Below are 19,652 nucleotides of genomic sequence, written 5' to 3' on the forward strand. Positions count from 1 at the left end.
AAGTCATTGGTTGAGAGGCGGGGTACACCCTGGACTGGTCGCCAGTCAATCACAGGGCCGACATATAGAGACAGACAACCAGGCACTCTCACACCAACGGCCAATTTTAGAGTCACCAATTAACCTAACGAGCATGTTTTTGGTAGATGGAGGAAGCCGGAGTACCCCAGAGAACATGCAAACTCTGTACAGAAAGACCCTGACCAGGAAGTGAACCAGGGGCCTTGTTGCTGTGAGGCAACAGCCCTAACCCCTGCCCTGCCGTGCAGAACTGTCAAAATTGCAAAAATATGTTTGCAACAATTGGACAAGTGGATGTAAGTCAGCCGTTTCCCCTCTGCACCCATATGTGCAGTAAAGACAGTGTGCAGGAGTTTGCATGCAATATTTGATCACTGTCTACCTCTGTTTTTGTCGCCGTAGCACCAAACAGGTATGCTGATTTTTACTTTTGACCTTTCTTGTTTCATGTAACGATCAGTGGTATCGAAAGGTGCAGAAATGCAGCGATCTTTAGTCCTATTTTTCATCAGCAAAAAGAGAGACAGCGCTGTCTAAACTGCTCGAACACACAGGCAACATTTCCATCTATCCTTTAAATTCTGCATGTTTTTAAATGGTCAAATCTCCTCCTTTCAGTCATCAGTCTGAATGCTCAGAGGTCACGATCTTTAGTCAGATGTTTGGCCAAATGAGAGCCAAATGCACAAATATGTTTGCAACACCCACAAAGTGGATGGAACAGGCCAGGGAGGGTTTCAGACCTTTATGTCGGTCTGAGTTGCATGTATTAAAACTGCATTCTTACGTCCCAAATGTACCGATAACTTGACGTTTGAACCTCTTAATATTTACGCATGCATATCCTTGGTAATAAATCTGTTTTCTTATTGAATAATGTGTGTGAGCAATGCTTCTTATTGTGTCTGACATGACTTTTCCCTCCTACTCTCACATATTTCTACTTTTCTTTGATGACTGTTTTGTGATTGTTAATCTGTGATGAAGTTAGCAGCGATCCCTGCTGTCTTCAGGTGCCATTTCCTGTTTGCTCTGTCCTTTCTGTATCACTAAACCTTCTGGAATTATCTTCCAGTTCTCAGCTGATTTTAAACCACTTTTACTCAATCTCGTTTCCCACCCTCCCCACGGTCCCTGAACGCAGCATCAGAACAGAGAGAGTTTCTGTGAATCATTTGGCTGCAGATAGAGAGAAAAAAGAGGAAGGGAGGTGTTCTGCGAGACATGACAAATTTAGCTTTGGAAGGGGAAACTCAAATTGCTCGACTGACTGCGGTTTATTTATTTTCCTTCTGCTTGAATGTGTTAAAATTGTTTGGCAAGAGACGGCGAGTAAACAAGTTTCATGTGTTGGAGACCTTGAGAGACAATCCTGCTAATGAATGATGAGAGAAATGTTTTTTTTCTTTTTGTTTTTCACAGATCAGAAACTGTTAAAAGGCAATCACATCACTACTCAACTAGTATATTTATTCAACTTTGTATTTACCTTTTCTCTTTAATATCATTAACCACTAAAATCACATTTCTGCAAATGCAAAAGGCCATTTTGACTTTATTTCTTCACTTTTGCATATTTCACCAGATAAATTAACACATATAAAGTCATACTGATCTATCTGCTGCACTGATTTTCCCTAAGTGTGCATTTACATGGTTTTGTGCAGAACGATGATAAAGTGTGCTATCTGTGGTGTGAACATCAAAGTTGCAGGGAAGCTCTTTTTTTCCACATGGTCTCTCCTGTTGATGAAGAAAAGTCCCAAAGAAAAAGGGGTGGATGGTAATAAATGATAGAGCCTAATGCTCTAACATGAGGAGGTCATGTGTCAGGGTTGAACTCATGCAGCAGTTTGCTGTTCCTGTGGCGCCTCCTAGCCAACGTCAGCTGTAACTACAGCCTGATGGAAGCCAGAGGGCAAGACTTGCAATGAGCCTCCACGCTGAGGGAGGCTAAAAGAGATAATTTTGAGCTTTAATTGTACATTAAAAACAGGATCATGGTCTCTTTGGTCTGCAATGAATTTAAAAGAATGCAGAAAGAGTTTCAGCATCAATGCAGACACATGTAAGGGCACAAAGAACAGTGAAGGTTTGGATCTGCAGAATCTATCAACTGCATGAAGTTTCAATCTCACTTCAACTCAAAAAGCATAAAAAATGCTGATTCATCTCTGAAATACAGAAAAAATAGACATTAACTTTTGACATGGACAGAAAAAATCTAAACAAAAAGCATGATCTGAAGAAAAAAGCTCCATGCAGGCTGAGCGGAGGATTCTGATCTGAAAAGATTCATTTATTCTGAAGAAGAGGGGTGGTCTTCTTGGTTTTTATTCCACTCAGTAATAGTATAATAATAATAACTATAGCACCTTTAAAAACAGGTTTACAAAGTGCTTCAACATGTGCAGAAGCAAGCAGAAAAACAAAGCAACAAACCCAGACAGAAGACAAGAAGACAGAACGTGACATGCAGACAACATCAGCAGAATCCAACATTTAAAGAAACTAACCAAAAATATGGATGAGATAATAATTCATCATCAATATACATCAAAACCTAGACGTCATGTGATGCCATGCAAACTAAGACATCACAGACATCAGAGTGCAGACATGAAGCCATACTGCACAACTAAGACATCATGAACATCATCAGGATGCAGGCGAGACACAGACAACAGCACCATAAAACGATAGGAACCCAGGCAGCGCAGGAACCCAGCGACACAGGCTGAGACAGAGAGGACCAAAATTAAAGACGTGAGAAATTAAAGAGAAACTAGGAAGAGTAAAAAACAAAACAGGAGATAAACTAGAGAAGGCAGTAAAATGTAAATAAGAGGGCAAAAACAGATAGTAAAGCGAGGTAAAACAAGCTCTACAACTGTAAAAGCAGTAAAAGTGATAAATATTACAACAGAGGTAACCACAAGGTGAGCAGTAAAGTGAGGAAGACAGTAACGGTTAAAAACAGCCAAGGGGCAAGGAGTAAAATGAGGTTGACAGGAAGTAAAGGTGGGATTTAGAGGAAATTAAACTAAAATAGGTAAGAATCTGTGAGAAAATAAAAACTAAATAAGAAGAAGACAACATCACATAAAAGCTAGTCTATAAAAATGAGTTTTAAGAAATGATTTAAAAGATGTCAATGATTCTGCATGCCTTATCTCCTCGGGAAGGTCGGTCCAAAGTCGAGGCGCTCTGATGTCACCTTTAGATTTGAGTCTCGACTTTGGAACGACCAGGAGGTTCCCACCTGAGGATCTGAGGCTGCAGCTGGGACATTGGGGATTAAAAGTTCTGTAATACATTCTGGGGCCAGACCCTTTAGTGCCTTAAAAGTAACAAGTAAAATCTTAAAATCAGTTCTAAAACTAATAGGTAGCCAGTGTAAAGATGCTAAAATCAGGGTGATGTCGTCTGTTAAAACTGGTTAGAAGCCTCGTTATTTTATCTTTTTGTCTCATATTTTGACCTTTTGAACTTATAATTTTGACTTTACCTAATATTTTGAATTTGTCAATTTATGATTTTCACTTTATATTTAAAATTTTGACCTTTTCAATTGATTATTTTGATTTTTATGGGATATTTTGACCTTTTCCATTTGTTATTTCAACCTGTAGCTCATATTTTGACATTTTAAATGCACCATTTTCAGTTTTAAGTCATATTTTTGCCTTAAAAATATGATTGTGACCTTCTTTTTCTTTTTTTTTTGCCTTTTAAAAGCATTATTTTAACATCTAATTTTATGTTTTGACCTTTTCCATTTATTATTTCAACCTTTATACCATATTTTGGCCTTTTAAATACACCATTTTCAATTTTGAGCTATATTTTTTACCTTAAAAGCATGATTGTGACTTTCTTTTCTATATTTTTGCCTTTTAGAAGCATTATTTTAACATCTAATTTCGTGTTTTGACCTTTTGAACAAACAGGTTTGACTTTTTATCTCTTATTTTGACCTTTTCAATGTATTATTTTGACCTTTATCTCATATTTTGACCTTTGAGGTTAACAGTTTTCAATTTCAAGCTATATTTTTTGCCTTAAAAGCATGAATGTGACTTTCTTTTTTTATATTTTTGCCATTTAAAAGCATTATTTTAACATTAACTTTAGTGTTTTGACCTTTTGAACAAACAGATTTGAATTTTTATGTCAGATTTTGAGCCTTTCAACTCATCATTTGGACTTCTTAAATCTCAGGATCATCTATCATCATAGCTAATTTTTCTCTATAATTTAATATTGGTGAGAATCAGGTTGACAGTCTGATTAAATGTGGACTCTGTTAGGGCCTCAGGTTACCTAAATTCAGACTTTGACCCCTTCTGTGATTGAGTTTGACCCCCCTGATCTAGTGGATTTGATTTTTAATGCTCAGATGTTTTTTCGAAGTCTCTCCTCTTCCCAAACACCACGTACGGGCGTGGAATAGAGCTAATGCCATGGATTGGTGGAGCACTCTATCTGGCATGTTGTGTTCGACACATGACCAAGTAACTCAGTGAGACCACTCAGCAGCATCTCTTTGCTGGACGCCTTCACATTCAGCTGGCAGACAGGGACCCTAGCTGAGGAGAGAACCACCCCCTCCCCCCAGGTTCATCATCCGTCCTCTAAGCAGAGCTGATCTCTGTTAGCAGGGCAGGATGTGGGCCGACAGCACGGCTTCTCTCTGTATCTCTGCGTGTACATTAAGTGGTAATGGATACAAGTGGGATATAAAGCCTGTGCTGCCTTCAGGCGTCGCTCTCCATCAAGGCCAAAGCAGTGAGACAGAATCAAGTGAAAGCCAAGACTTGTTTTAAAGGTTCAGACCAAAGCCAATGAGCAGTACTTGACCTCCTCTTCTTCTTTTCTTCCACATGAGCTCATCTGTCCTCATCATGTTCTAACATACTTTTATGTCTTTCCACATTATTGCTGCTTTTCACAGCGAACACAAAGCCTCGCTGGATGTGACGGCCGTGACTCAGTGCCTTCTCCACCCTCTCTCCGTTGAAGTGGACCTTGACGCTGCATATGGTTTCAAAGTAGGCTGTTACATTTTCATAGAAATGCAGCTTCAAACCCAAACCCTTTTCAGTCCTTGGTCCTGTTGTTGTTGGGGTCAAGGAAGCTCTGACCTCCAGGATTTCAAACTTCTCCACCAAACTGATGTCAAAGTGAGTTTAACTGTCAAAAGCATTGTTTAGACATCTTTAAAATTCACCTGTTGTCTAATGCAGTGGTTCTCAACATTGGGGTGGGGACCCCATTTGGGGTTGCGAGACACTTAGAGGGGATCGCCAGATGCCTTTAAAAAACAAAGAATATTTTTAAAATGTTTTTTTTCCCACCCAATTTTGTCGCTATTATTTTCCACCCACTTTTATCCATTTTCGCTTCCATATTTTGCTCATTTTAACCCATTTTTGTCATTTCTAATCCGTTTCCAAGACTTTCTTCTGACTGTTTTTCCCACTTCCAATCCAATTCTTGCTGCTTACTGCCTATTGTTGTCTCTGTTGACCCATCATTAACCAATTTTTACCCCTTTTGGCCCATTTTAATTACATTTGACTATTTGTTATGTCCATTTTTGCAAGTTTTACTCACTTCTGCAAAGTTCTCTGCCTCAGTTAACCCATTTTGCCAGTTTAAAACACTTGTTCCCCACTTTTTAATCCTGTTTCACCTAAATTTCCACCCATTTCTGCCACTTTAAGCCCCTCTCACCACTTTTTATGCCTGTTTTTGCCATTTATTGCTGCCTTGCTTATGTATTTTTTTGCAGCCTAACCCCTTTCTTCTACTTTTAAAATCCCATTTCACGGCCTTTTCCACCATTTTTTGCCATTTTAACCCATTTTAACTATTTTTAATCCATTCTAATTCTGTTTTTAAGAAAAATGATGCAAATTTTTAAGAAGACTGTTCACTAAAACATATTTGTTGCTTTGTTAAGAACTGCAACTTATCTGTGGAATGGACCATGATTTTGCTGACCTAGTTTGCCCCCAGTTTGGCTGGGCCCAAGAAAGCTCTCCCCTTTATCCCCCTTATAGGCGGCCTTGTCTCCACATGACTTTTCTAGAATGCTCATGGCTGGGTTCAACCAGCTTCAGGTACAGTGGGGGTCCCCGGTGTCTGGCACCTTTATTTTGGGGGTCACGGGCTGAAAAGGTTAAAATGGGTTCAAATGAGCAAAATATGGAAGCAAAAATGGATAAAAATGGGTGGAAAATAATAGTGACAAAATTGGGTGGGAAAAAAAACATTTAAAAAATATTCTTTGTTTTTTAAAGGCATCTGGCGACCCCCTCTAAGTGTCTCGCGACCCCAAATGGGGTCCCCACCCCATCATTGAGAACCACTGGTGTACATGACTGTACAGGGGTTCAAAGGTCATCAGGGAGGGGACTAATGGAGTGTCAATCATAACCCCAACAGAAGCACTGTGTGTCATGTTAGCAGTCTTTTGCTTGAAAGGAGGAAACGATTGTTGACTTGTTCCAAAGTATGACGCGAGGACGATCTAGACCGGATATCCTCAGAGAGAAGTGAAGCTCTGAATATGAGAAGAAAGAGCAAATACTACCAATTCAGGTGTGATGTAAGGATCAGACCTTTAGAGGAGCTCGCATGGAAGGAAAGATGGAATTTGCTGCTTTTGTGAAACTATTAAGTTTGATGTATTATTATCAAATTATTTTAAAACCTCTGAGACCGACGGGAGACACAGGTTATTTAAAGTAAAATAACCTTTGAACTACAACTCGGCCTCTTCTGTGCCTCTTGAAGCCTGCCACTCTAATGACTCTATCCTCGCTCTGTAGCTTTTACAGGGCTTCTTCTATCAGCCTGGAGCTTGGCTGACTTTCTGGTGTACACTGCTTTCCACATTATTAAGCAAATGACATTTTTCTCTTATTTCCCTAAATATTAATGCAAATGACAGAGTATTTTCAAGTCATCAGCTGTTAGAGCATAATTCAGATGTTTTTGAACAAACTTCATAATGATAACTATTATTTTTTTTAAAAATAAAAACCTCAAAATGCACTTTTCCACATATTCCACATTATTAAGCAGGCCACAGGTTTCAGCAATATGGGAAAGAAAAAGGATCTCTGCTGCTGAAAAGTGTTAAATAGTGTAATGCCTTGGACAAGGAATGAAAACTTTAGATATGTCATGAGAAATTAATCGTGATCATCATACTGTGAAGGAATTTGTGGCTGATTCAGAGCACAGACGGGTTTGTGCAGATAAAGACATTATGAGGAAGGTTTCTGACAGACAAATACATCAGATTAGGAGAGCAGATGCTAAAATGCCATTACAAAGCAGCAAACAGGTATTTGAAGCTGCTGTTGCCTCTGGAGTCCCACCAACCTCAAGGTGTAGGATCCTCCAGAGGCTTGCAGTCGTGTATAAACCTACTATTCAGCCCCCCTAACCAATGCTCACCAGCAGAAACTGTAGCAGTGGGCCCAGAAATACATGAAGACTCATTTTCAAACAGTCTTGGTGACTGATGAATGCGTGCAACCCTGGATGGTCCAGATGGAGGAGTAGTGGATGGTTGGTGGATGGCCACCATGTCCCAACAAGGCTGTGACATCAACAAGGAGGGGGCGGAGTCATGTTTGGGCCGGAATCATGAGGAGAGAGCTGATAGGCCCCTTTAGGGTCCCTGAAGGTGTGAAAATGACCTCGGCAAAGTGTATAGAGTTTCTGACTGACCACTTTCTTCCATGGTACAAAAAGAGAATCGTGCCTTCTGTAGCAAAATTTTCTTCAAGCATGACAATGCACCATCTCATGCTGCAAAGAATCCCTCTGTGTCATTGGCTGCTATGGGCATAAAAGGAGAGAAACTCATGGTGTGGCCCCCATCCTCCCCTGACCTTTAACCCTACTGAGAACCTTTGGAGCATCCTCAAGCTAAAGATCTATGAGGGTGGGAGGCAGTTCACATCAAAACAGCAGCTCTGGGAGGATATTCTGACATCCTGCAAAGAAATTCAAGCAGAAACTCTCCAAAAACTCACAAGTTCAATGGATGCAAGAATAGTGAAGGTGATATCAAAGAAGGGCTCCTATGTTAACATGGAACTTGTCCTGTTAAGATGTTTTTGATTAAAATAGCTTTGATTTCAGTAAATATGACCTCCTAATGCTGCAGATTCGACAAATGTCCATTTTCAGTTCTTTACAGCCTATAAAATCTTTTAAACTCTGTCGTGCTTAATAATGTGGAACAGTGCATTTTGAGGTTTTTATTTTTTAAGAAATAATAGTTATCATTATGAAGTTTTTTAAAAACATTAGAATTATGCTCTAACAGCTGATGACTTGATAAATACTCTGACTGTCATTTGCATTAATATTTAGGAAAATAAGAGAAAAATGTCATTTGCTTAATAATGTGGAAAGCCGTGTATTTAAAGATGTAGTCCACACCAGTAACACCAGTATTGTTTTTTTTTATCCATTTCTGATTGTTTCTGACACCGGCGGCTAATGCTATCCACTGTAATGTTTTGTCACATGGGCTGTGAACCAATGGCAGGCTGTTTCATTGTTGCGTCATGTTTTGCACATCTTTACTCTCAGGTGATGCAGGAGACGACCTTAACAGCTCCTAACGGAGAGAAAGAGACAGAGAGCCTGTGATGTGTTCCTCTGTGTCTCTGCTGAATCTGAACTGATTAGAATATTAAATATTGAATAAGAAGTACAGTGATGTTTTTGTATGGGAATATTTCAAATCATTTTTGGTCACAGAATGATAAGTTTTTCATTTTTTGGTCCCCAAGAGATGGGAGAATAAGTCTGTGGGGAAAAAAAGTCATTATTGTTTATCTATTTTAAATTTCCATTTTTTTTTCTTATGTCTTTATCGACCTTGTTTTGTTTTTTAATTCCAGAGACATTACTGCAGCACAGATTCTTAAAGCCGTGTTTCTGAAGAAAAGGATGTTTAGAGTTTGACTGTGACCACAGAGTTGATGCTTAAGGTTGCTTTCACACTAGGGGCCCGGTCCCGGATCCGAGTGCACTTGAGCCCAAAGTCCGGTTCGTTTGGGTAGTGTGAATGCAAACAAACTGCGCCTGGGCATCGGGCTCACTTGGGGAGGTGGTCTCAGGCGCGATTCAAGTGGACTCTGGCACAGTTCGGATGAGATGTGAATGCAACTGCGCTCGGATACGGGACAGAGTGCCGTATCAGCTCTATGACATCATCATAAAAACTAAACTTCTTTTAACAGCGCAGCAGTTCACATTTTTCCTCAATAAAGGGCGGAAATCCTCAGAATCCAGCCAATAAACAGTCTGTTGTGACTCACCTTACAGATGAACTCCAAGCCATGGTAGCTTCTTCTTCTTTCTCCTCCTTTGAGGGGTTGTAAACCAGCTACACCGCCACCTGCCGTTTTAGACTGAGTAAATACGCAAGTGCATCTGGGCATGGTTCAATATTGCGGGGGAAGGGGGAGGGGTAGAAATCGCGTCGCGGAGTGATTTGAAATAACTGGGCCTAATGTGAAAGCGCCCTAAGAAGCTTTAAAGATAGTAAGTCCTGCATGCAGATCTTTTAGGAATACACCGCTACACTTCAGTGAAGTTACCATTTTACTAAAGCAAATGAAAACTCCACCTCTAGTTAAATGCCCTAAAATTTAAAGGTCACACATTTAACCCCTTTAACACTGTCTGCCTGTGAAGTTTGTGGCTGTAAAAACACTCCAGTATTGATTTCTGCATGTCTAAAAGCCCCTCTGTTTCAGCCCTGCTCAGAACAAGCTGTTTCTGTGTCTGTGGCTTTAAATGTTACTGAGCTGTCTGACTCCACCCCTGACCACACCCCTCTCAGGAAATGGATGTGGCTCTCCTGATCCTCTTCTCAGCTGCCACCTAAGAGGAGGATCAGGAGAGGAGGGTGGAACCTATTCTCTAAGCAGGGAGGGCCAACCAAACCTGGGGGCGGGGCTAACTCCCCACATGACATCATGAGGGGAAAATCTGAGAACGGCTTGTTTCAGCACACATTTTCTGAAAGGTGGAGAAAGAGAGGGGTGGAGGGAATAGATTTTTCTGATTCTTGGGGGGATTGTGGACAGGACTGGGTCACATTTTTTTCCTACAAGCCTGAAAAAGGGATTTTTGCAAAATGTGTGACCTTTACCTTTAGTCAGCATTAATATAAATGGAAAACACATTTATGCACCATAAACACTTTGATTAAGAATATACAGGTGAAAATACTAACACAGCTTGTAGGCAAGGAGGAGAAATATCACAGATCTTGAACACCCAACAGTCCAGCATTAACCCCTTAATGCCTGAAAACATAAATAACAGCCAGAAAATTCTAACTTTTTGGAAAAGAAATGTTCATTTAACTTTCTACTGAAATTTAACAAAATCCAAATTTCCATAAAATTTAACAAATATATTTTTAGTATCTCATTTCAATCATTAGGTGTTTTTGGTAACTGATAATCCACTTGAGAGCATTTTTATCATTTATCAGATTGTATTTATAAGTTTTTGAGGAATTTATTGAGCATATTGATTAGATAGAAGCATCATAAAAGTATGTATCAAATTTGCAACAACAGGCATTAAGGGGTTAATATGTTAGACGACTTAACCTTTCATCAGCGTTTTTATCATCAAAGATCTATTTTTAGCTACTCTTAGTCTTTCTCATGGGAAAAGGGTAGTGAATGAACATTTTTAGTCATCACTTTAGTCGACAAAATTCACACAGGCAACAGGAAGTCAGAAAATGCAAGAATCATCTGACACACCAGTCTTATTGAGTCGTAGTCATGGGACGTCCCGGATGCTTTGTTGATTATGTCAAGCTTCATAAGTGTTTACTATTCCCGATGTTCACGTTTGAGCCTGAAGTTTGACAAAGGGCTGCGAAGCAATCAGTTAAACATTAGACTCAACCCATGTCGTCTGTTCTGGACTTTAGCTGAAGCAGCAGGAAGTCTGTACAGTGCATCCAGAAAGTATTTACACCCCCTTTTTCACCCCATTTTTCAGGTTTGTTATGCAGCCCACCATCGATCTGGGCTTTATGACGGAGTGGCTAGACAGAAGACTCAGAGCAAAACATGAAAACTCGCTTAGAGTTCACAAAGAACTCCACATGAGAGCCAAGCAGCTGTCATGTGTTTATCACTGAGGAGAGTCCTCATCTCTCCTCTCTGCCGTAAAGCTGGGATCAGAGGAGATCTGCAGTGATGGGTGTCCTAGATCAGGGGTGTCAAACTCAGTCACAGAAGGGGCCAGAGTCTGAATTAAGGTCCAACCTGAGGGCCTGACAGGGTCCACATTTAACCAGACTGTCAACCTGATTTTCACCAGTAATACATTACAGGGAAAAATAAGCTATGATGATAAATGATTTTAAGATTTAAAAAGTCCAAATGATATGTTAAAAGGCTCAAAATCTGAGATAAAAAGTCAAATTTATTTGTTCAAAAAGGCCAAAACACAAAATTAGATGTTAAAATAATGCTTTAAAAGGCAAAAATATAAAAAAAGAAAGTCACAATCATGTTTTTAAGGCAAAAATATGACTTCAAATTGAAAATGGTGCATTTTAAAGGTCAAAATATGAGATAAAGTCAAAATTATAAATTAAAAAGGTCAAAATATTAGATAAATAGTCAAAATAATCAATTGAAAATGTCAACATTTGAAATAAAAAGTGAAAATCCTAGCATGGCAAAGTCAGAATATGAGATAAAGTCAAAATTAAAAGTTGAAAAGGTCAAAATATGAGATAAAAAAGTAAAAATTTATTTTTTCGAAAGGTCAAAACACAAAATTAGATTTTACAATAATGCTTTAAAAGGCAAAAATATAAAATAAAAAGTCACAATCATGTTTGTAAGGCAAAAATATGGCTTCAAATTGAAAATGGTGCATTAAAAGGTCAAAGTATGAGATAAAATGTCGAAATAATAAATTGAAAAGGTCAAAATATGAGACAGAGTCAAATTATAAATTAAAAAGGTCGCAATATTAGATAAAAAGTCAAAATAATCAATCAAAAATGTCAAAATTTGAAATAACAAGTGAAAATCATAAATCGACAAAGTCAAAATTGGAGATAAAGTCAAAATTATACATTGAAAAAATAAAAATATGAGACTGAAAGTTAAAATAATCATTTGAAAATGGTCAAAATGTGAAATAAAAGGCCAAATTATAAACTGAAGTCATAAATGTGCAATGCAAAATTGAACATATGAAATGAAAATGCAAATTAATTTGTTGCCCCACATTTCTTTTTATGTTTTTTTTTTACTCTTTATTTTTTCACTTTTTAATGACTTAAGGATATTTGATGTCATCAAGGTTAAGTTTACATTTTAATACAGGAGGGAATCTGCAACCTCATATTTTAGGGCCAGTTATAAAAAGAATAGGATCAGATTTCGACACCCCTGTCCTAGAACTTTGTCCCATCTCCTCCAGGATCTCTGCAGCTCTGCCGGAGTGGCCATCAGGTTCTCGGTCTCCTCTCTCACTATAACGTCAGTTTATCAGCGCTGAACAACGTTTAAGAACAGAGAAACACTCTGGAAACTTCTTTTGGTGGAGAAGATGTTTCTGCTCTCCATCAGATTGGCGTGGGCGTGACTTAAATTCACCTGCTGGCTCCACTGACAGTAAATCAAGGCTGTTTGTGGAGCTCATGCTCAGTATTACTCTGTCATGTTGTGCTGCTCTGATTGGCTCGTAATCAACGTGACAGACAGAGCGTTCCTCCAATCATCTTTCTGCTGTTTTTTTAAAGGTTCTGCTCTTCACTAACTCCGTCTGTGGGGTGTTGCCAAGATCGATGCGTTTATCCCAAACCATGGATGAAACAGGCTATCTGGTGAGTCCAGGGTTAATCCCGGTGTTAAACCCCTCCCAGTTTTTAAAAGTCGCCCAGCTGGCTTTATCTTTCAGGGAACACCTCAGTGTTTCTGTGTTTCTGCCCTCATCGCTGCTCCGAGAAGTTGCCTGGTGATATAACACATTTTCGTCTTCCTCTAACTCAAACAGAATTTCTGCTACCTCACTCTTACTCTCCTCACTGTCTTTGCCGTTGCCATGGCAGCAGAGAACAACACTGCATCACGTGGGACGGATGACATAACGTTTCTTTCCAGGCGCCGGCTTGCTTTTTCCCAGAGTAGCACCGTGTACCGCAGGCCTGGCCCACTGCTCCGCTTTTGTGTTCCTTCCCCTCTGTGGTCGAGGTCAGAAAAAGAAAATGGATGGAGTCGTGTCAGCAGTTCAGGATCCTTCTGGAATACTCATCATATGTGGCACCATTTCCAGAAAAGGCTCTCACCTTATGTCTAAGTGGCAGGATTTCCCATAATGCTGTTTTCCATTCTTTAAAATAGCGCCATCTTTCTTTTCTTTTCCTTCCCTTTGGTCCAGCTTTCCCTTGTTTTTTTTTCCGTTGCATAATTGCAGCCGCTCTCCGTTGGTCCCTCTCTTCTGGCCAAAAGCTTAGAAAGCTCAGAAAGTCCCACCATCACTATGACTTCAACTTTCCACTGTATGTGTGTCCTAGCAGAGGGAACACAGGCCCATCATAACAGCGAGCATCCTCCTGTGATGTAACCTCCTTTAGAGAGCACAAATCCTGCTCGAATACCTCCAACATTTAAAGTCAGGACTGATTATTAGGCTGAACAATCAAACATTTCTGCTTCTTAATCATGTTAGAGCTGTAATCTTGTGCTTTTCGCTCAGTCTGTCCATCCAGAACCTGCCGGTCGTCATTGCGATGAAGACGTCTCCATGCTCAGTAACAACTTTAACAAAACAGAAGCAGCTGCTATGACCTTTCTTTCTATTAACTCCAGAGCCAAGTGTGGAGAGCTAATGTATTTTTTTCCTTGTTTTGTTGGATTTTATTGTCATTTTGCGTGTTCAAAGTTTATCTACTGGAAGAAACCACTGCAAAAACAGCTTTTACTGTGGCAACTACTTCATGATTCTCCAGGGGGGTCCCAATTTCTCACTGATGGACCATCTTGGTTTATTAGCTCGGTGCTAACACAGAATGGAAAATGCCATTAACCGGCTACCTGATTCAACTGTACAGGAGTTTTGTGCTAAAGTGTCTATGTTTATAAAAAGGGATGGCTCCTTTGTTATACAGAAGTATTTACCTTTATTTCTTATTTTTTGTGTATTTGTCACACCTAAATGTTTCAGATCATCAAACTCATATTAATATTACACAAAAAAACCAGAGTAGCCCATTTTAAAATGATGATTTCATTATTAAGCAAAACATCTGAAAAAAGTCACTGGTCTGGGAAGGGTTACAAAGACATTTCTAAGGCTTTGGGACTCAATAAGATCCATTACCCACAAATTGAGAAAACTGTGAACAGTGGTGAACCTTCCCCAAAATGACTCTGAGAGGATGGGAATGGACGACTCATCCAGGAGGTCCCAGAAGAACCCAGAACAACATCTAAAGACCTGCAGGCCTCACTGACTCAGTTAAGGTCAGAGTTCATGATTCAACAATCAGAAAGAGACTGGGCAGCAATGGCATCATGGGAGAGTTTCAAGACCAAAACCACTGAGCAACAAGAACAAAAAGGCTCGTCTCACATTTGACTGAAAACATCCTGATGATCACCAAGACTTCTGGGAAATATTCAGTGGACTAACCAGACAGAAGCTGAACTTTCTGGAAGGTGTGTGTCCCGTTCCATCTGGAGTAAGACGAACACAGCATTTCATCAGAAGACCATCAGACCAACAGTCAAACATGGTGGTGGTAGTGTGAGGGTCTGGAGCTGGTTTGAAAAGACTGATCTGATTGAGATGCTATGGTGTGACCTTAAACAGGCCGTTCATGCTGGAAAACCCTCCAATGTGGCTGAATTAAAACTATTCTGCAGAGAAGAATGGGACAACATTCCTCCACAGAGATGTGACAGACCCTTCCAGTTATCACAAATGCTTGCTTCAGTTGTCGTTGCCAAGGATGGAACATTTTTTCACATTGGGCAGGTTTGGATGGCTGTTTTCCTTTAATAAATGAAATCATCATTTAAAAAAAGACGGTCGTGTTTATTCAGGTTATCTTTGTCTAAGGTTAAAGTTAGTTTGATGATCTGAAACATTAAGTTGTGACAAACATGCACAAAAATAAGAAATCAGGAAGGGAAATAGTACTTTTTTACAGCATTGTATTTGGTTCTCACATTATTTCAGATATTTCTAATAGTTTTCAAAGCCAGCACATCCTTTACTTTTATAATTGTGACAGGGCGTGTCCTGTTATGGTAGATGCTACGATGGAGTCATTGTGAACTGAAGCGTCTCGTTCATGTTTTGTGCTGCTTACGTGTGATAAACCATGATATTCTCTGATATCATTTGCATGTTCAATTGCTTGCCCTATGACTTGGAAATCCCCCCGCCCCTATCCCCTAAACAATGTGGCCCTACTAGATATTTCCAGTTTCAGGTATAGACCATACTCAGCTCCACCCACCTCTGTGGCTCACTCCCTGCTTTAATTATAGCTTATATAATTATATTTTATAAATTTAGATGTATGGGAGTCGGTGGAAAGCCTGGAGCACACACCTTTGAACCTGAGCTGCAAACATGTGACCAGGATGTGAGTCTGAACACATTTTTAATGTCTTATTGAATATTTTGGTTTTTAGTTGAATGTTTTTGCAGCCTTCAGTAAAATTGTTTTTGCAGTCATTTAATATGTTTGATAATCTGTGAAGTGAGTTTGTGTTTCATGACACATGTTTATATCCTGAGTGATTTCTCTGCATTTAGTGATGTGTGCTTGCAGCCGCCTTTCAGTGAAACTGTGAAAAGCATATCTCATATTGTATATTTTTGGTTAGAAAGATTTTATTAGATAAAGTTACATCCTGTGTACTACTGCACACAGATGTGTGTACCCACTTTCTCTTTGCTTTCCTTCTGCTTTGTGTTAAGGTTACTGCAGGACATTAATCAGCAGTCCTACCTCTAAAATGATGTCGTTTATGGGAGAAATCTGGCTCAAGGACACTTAAAGACACTGGAACCATTTTTCAATTTTGCTGCTATATAAAGAAGAAAGGGCTCTATTTTCTGTCTTTTTTAAAATGGAAGCTGAGCACAACCTTTGAGATGAATCTGCTGAAAACCTCCTCTTAATTCCAGCATTAGAATTGTTGTACTTAAATACATCGTTTTAAATATGACTAAACCTGTTTTATTTATTTGCATTTTTTGCCGCATCTCATTTGTACTGCTTACTTGCGATCAGCCACCATTATTTCCTGCCATCAGCTGTATGTCCTGTTGCTCCAGCTTCCCCATAACTCCATGCATCTTTCCCCATTGTGGTTGTTTTTTCATCTCATGCAGAGCCCAGGCACATGTGTGCATTTACACAGCCTGATGCAACAGGTGGCAGTGTGCATGCAGGTGGTCTGCAAAGCTGCAAAGATTAGGCAAAAGAGACAGCAGCAATGACACTCTTCCTGCCTCCAGCATGGTACCAGAGCATGGTACACATGCATTCACACAGATCAAATGGAACCAGATGTTGCATTGGCATTGGGGCCTGGGGACCTTATTTAGACCACCCTATGGTGTAGTGCTACTAAACATTTCTCTGGTCATCTCCACAGCTTACTGCTTGTTTTGAATTGAGGATTCCCTTAAATAAAATCTACACCCTATAAACCATGTTCTTTCACAGCAGTCATCAACCATTTTTGTTTTAAGTATGAATTACCAGGAAGGCCTCATTTAACTGCTTTTCTACATCATTATGTGAATTTAATAGACAAATCTAACTCAGTTGATCAGTGATTGGTAAATACACAGAAAGAAAAGTAGTATCTATTTAATGAGGCCATCAACACAGGAAGTAAGCTGCAGGGGTGGGCAGGGCTGACAGCATGTCTTTACTCATCATGTTTTGTTTTTGTTTTGATTGACCTTAACTTCATTAACGTGACGTACCTGGAGTCTTGCTAACCCGACACGCAGGGAAAGCTTCAATAGGAAACATTTGGGAAAAGGCAGAGGATTTGAAAAAAACTCGGAGTGTGATTGGATGAACGTTCTGTCTGTCACATCTCAACGGGCCAATCAGAGCAACAAAACACGTGACGTAGCCGCTATCAAGCTGCGCAAGTGCAGCTACCAAGGAATAACGCAAAAATATAGACATGTCAGTACTCGACATTTGTCATTTTTGAAAAGAAAACAACTCACTGCTGTTCTTTGTTCTTCTTTTAACGCAGAAATGTCGTCAAGTCAAGCCCCACTATTTCATAACTATAATTTGCTGCTTGGTGGTCGGACACTGGCTTATCCACTCTGCTCAAATAACGGAATCTATCTACTTGGACAGTTGTTCAGTGGCATGGTCTCCACTCATTTCAAGAACTACAACAACAGTATCACTTACCCGGTTTTTCCTTCTTTCTTTATCTACAGCTCCGTTCTGCCTTGAAGGCGTATGGAGTACCATGGAACTCTGGTTTACCTAAACATGAACTTACAAATAATTTACACAGTACTAACATGACCAAAGGAACTGTATCAACACTGTACTCCCGGATAATGAAAACACAGGACACTCCTCTCCCTATTCAGGCAACCTGGCTTAAAGACTTAAATTCTATTTCTTCGGAAATAGCTTGGGAAACTATCTGGGCAAATATTAAACAGGCATCCAAAAACCCTAATCACCAATCCATCCATTTAAGATTTATTTACAGGTCTTATTCAACAACTACAATTAGATATAGGATTAAGCTCATTTCATCTCCCTTATGCCAGTTTTGTTCATCTGGTTCTATTGGTTCCTTTCTGCACATGTTCTGGAAGTGTCCGGAGGTACAGTATTTTTGGTCACACGTTACAAAATCCCTGTCTGAAATTCTTTGTAAGGAGATTCCATGTTGCCCCTTATTATGCTTGCTCAATGACAACTCCAAGGTCCCACTGTCTATACATGAGAAAAGAATTTGGCTCTCTGGTCTGACTGCTGCAAAGAAAATTCTGTCAACACGGTGGAAACCACCACATTCACTGTCATTAAACCACTGGTGGCACCTGCTATCAGATGTATTGTCCCTTGAACTCTCTGTTGCACGGTTTCATGGTGCTAAAGGGAAAACTTTAAGGTCTTGGTCTGAAGCTCTCTCAGCTGTACAGTCTCTTGCCAGCAGAAGGGAAGGCTAACAGGGTGGGCGGGTGGAATGGGGGGTGGGACGGTCACTCATTAGGGGGATAAATGAGGGGTTGACAACTAGCTGTATATGCTTATTGATCTCTTTGCAGACATGTATTTTTTGCAAACATGCCACATGCATTTTAAGTTGAAGGTTTAAAAGAATTATTAAGTTTGAAGCAGGGGTGCCATTTTTGACAGACACCCCTATTTTTATGTAAGTATAAACTTTTTTTTTAGTCTATGCAGATCTCGATGCAAATAGCAATTAAACCTTCAGGAATGGCTGTTGCATAGTGAGGATGTATTTGACAGAATTCATTTAATTAGTTGTATTTTTTTTCCTTTTTCTTTTTTCTTTTTTTTTTTAAAAATGTATATATGTCTGTATGTGTATGTGTATATATGTATGTATGTATGTGTGTGTGTATGTATGTATGTATGTATATATATATATATAAGGTTCTGATTAGAGAAATAACAAATGTCATGCTTTCTGTTTAACACTATGAATTTTGTCTTAATCTTTAAGAGCATGTGTACATGTTTTTATGTGTTGTCAACTTAACTCAATAAACAGTTGTTCACAAAAAAAAATGTCGTCAAGTTCTGATAAAACTGGCGCTTTAGCAGCATTCAGCCTAAGCTCTTCAGCCGTAATTGCAGCGGCTTCTTGTCGCTGCTTGTTTACGTCAAGACTCTGCCGCGCCTGAAAGTACTGCCCCTCGTCACTGATTGGTCCTGTCACTGTCTAACCGGGCCCAAACAGTTCAGATGGGAGCTTTGCAAGATGGATTCGCCGGTGAGAAACAAGGAAACGGGCGTATCCATCTGCTTTGCAAGGTTAGGGTCTTGCAGCAGTGGGCTTAAAATGCACCATCAGTTGTATCCACCATAACATTTAGACTTCTTATTTTACTACAGATTTAAGTGAGTTTAAGTGAGTTTAAGTTAACTTTTATTTATTTAGTGTACACATCAAAGACTCTCTAAAAACGAGATTATACTAAAAGAAAAGAAAAGAAATGGTCACATCTCAAGGATTAGACCATGACCAGCACCATTTAGACAACATTTAACTCTGTGTAATTTAGTTTAGTTATTGATTTCAGTAGAGTAACACACTAGTGAATACAGACATAAATCTATAAGCATCTTTTATAATTAAAAAAAAAAACCCATGCATTTAAAGAAATATTCAAATCTAATCATTTATTCCTTTTAAAAAACAAAATAGAGTTAAAGAAAAAACAAATAGTTTAAGGAAAAAGAATTTATATATGAGAAGATCATATTGGGATTTTTACTTTTCTAAACAATATGTAATGTATGTATGTTTAAAGCATAATGCAATCCCATTTTGCATAATATA

The sequence above is a fragment of the Cheilinus undulatus genome, linkage group 11 (genome assembly GCF_018320785.1).
Source record: "Cheilinus undulatus linkage group 11, ASM1832078v1, whole genome shotgun sequence".
Lineage (NCBI taxonomy): Eukaryota > Metazoa > Chordata > Actinopteri > Labriformes > Labridae > Cheilinus > Cheilinus undulatus.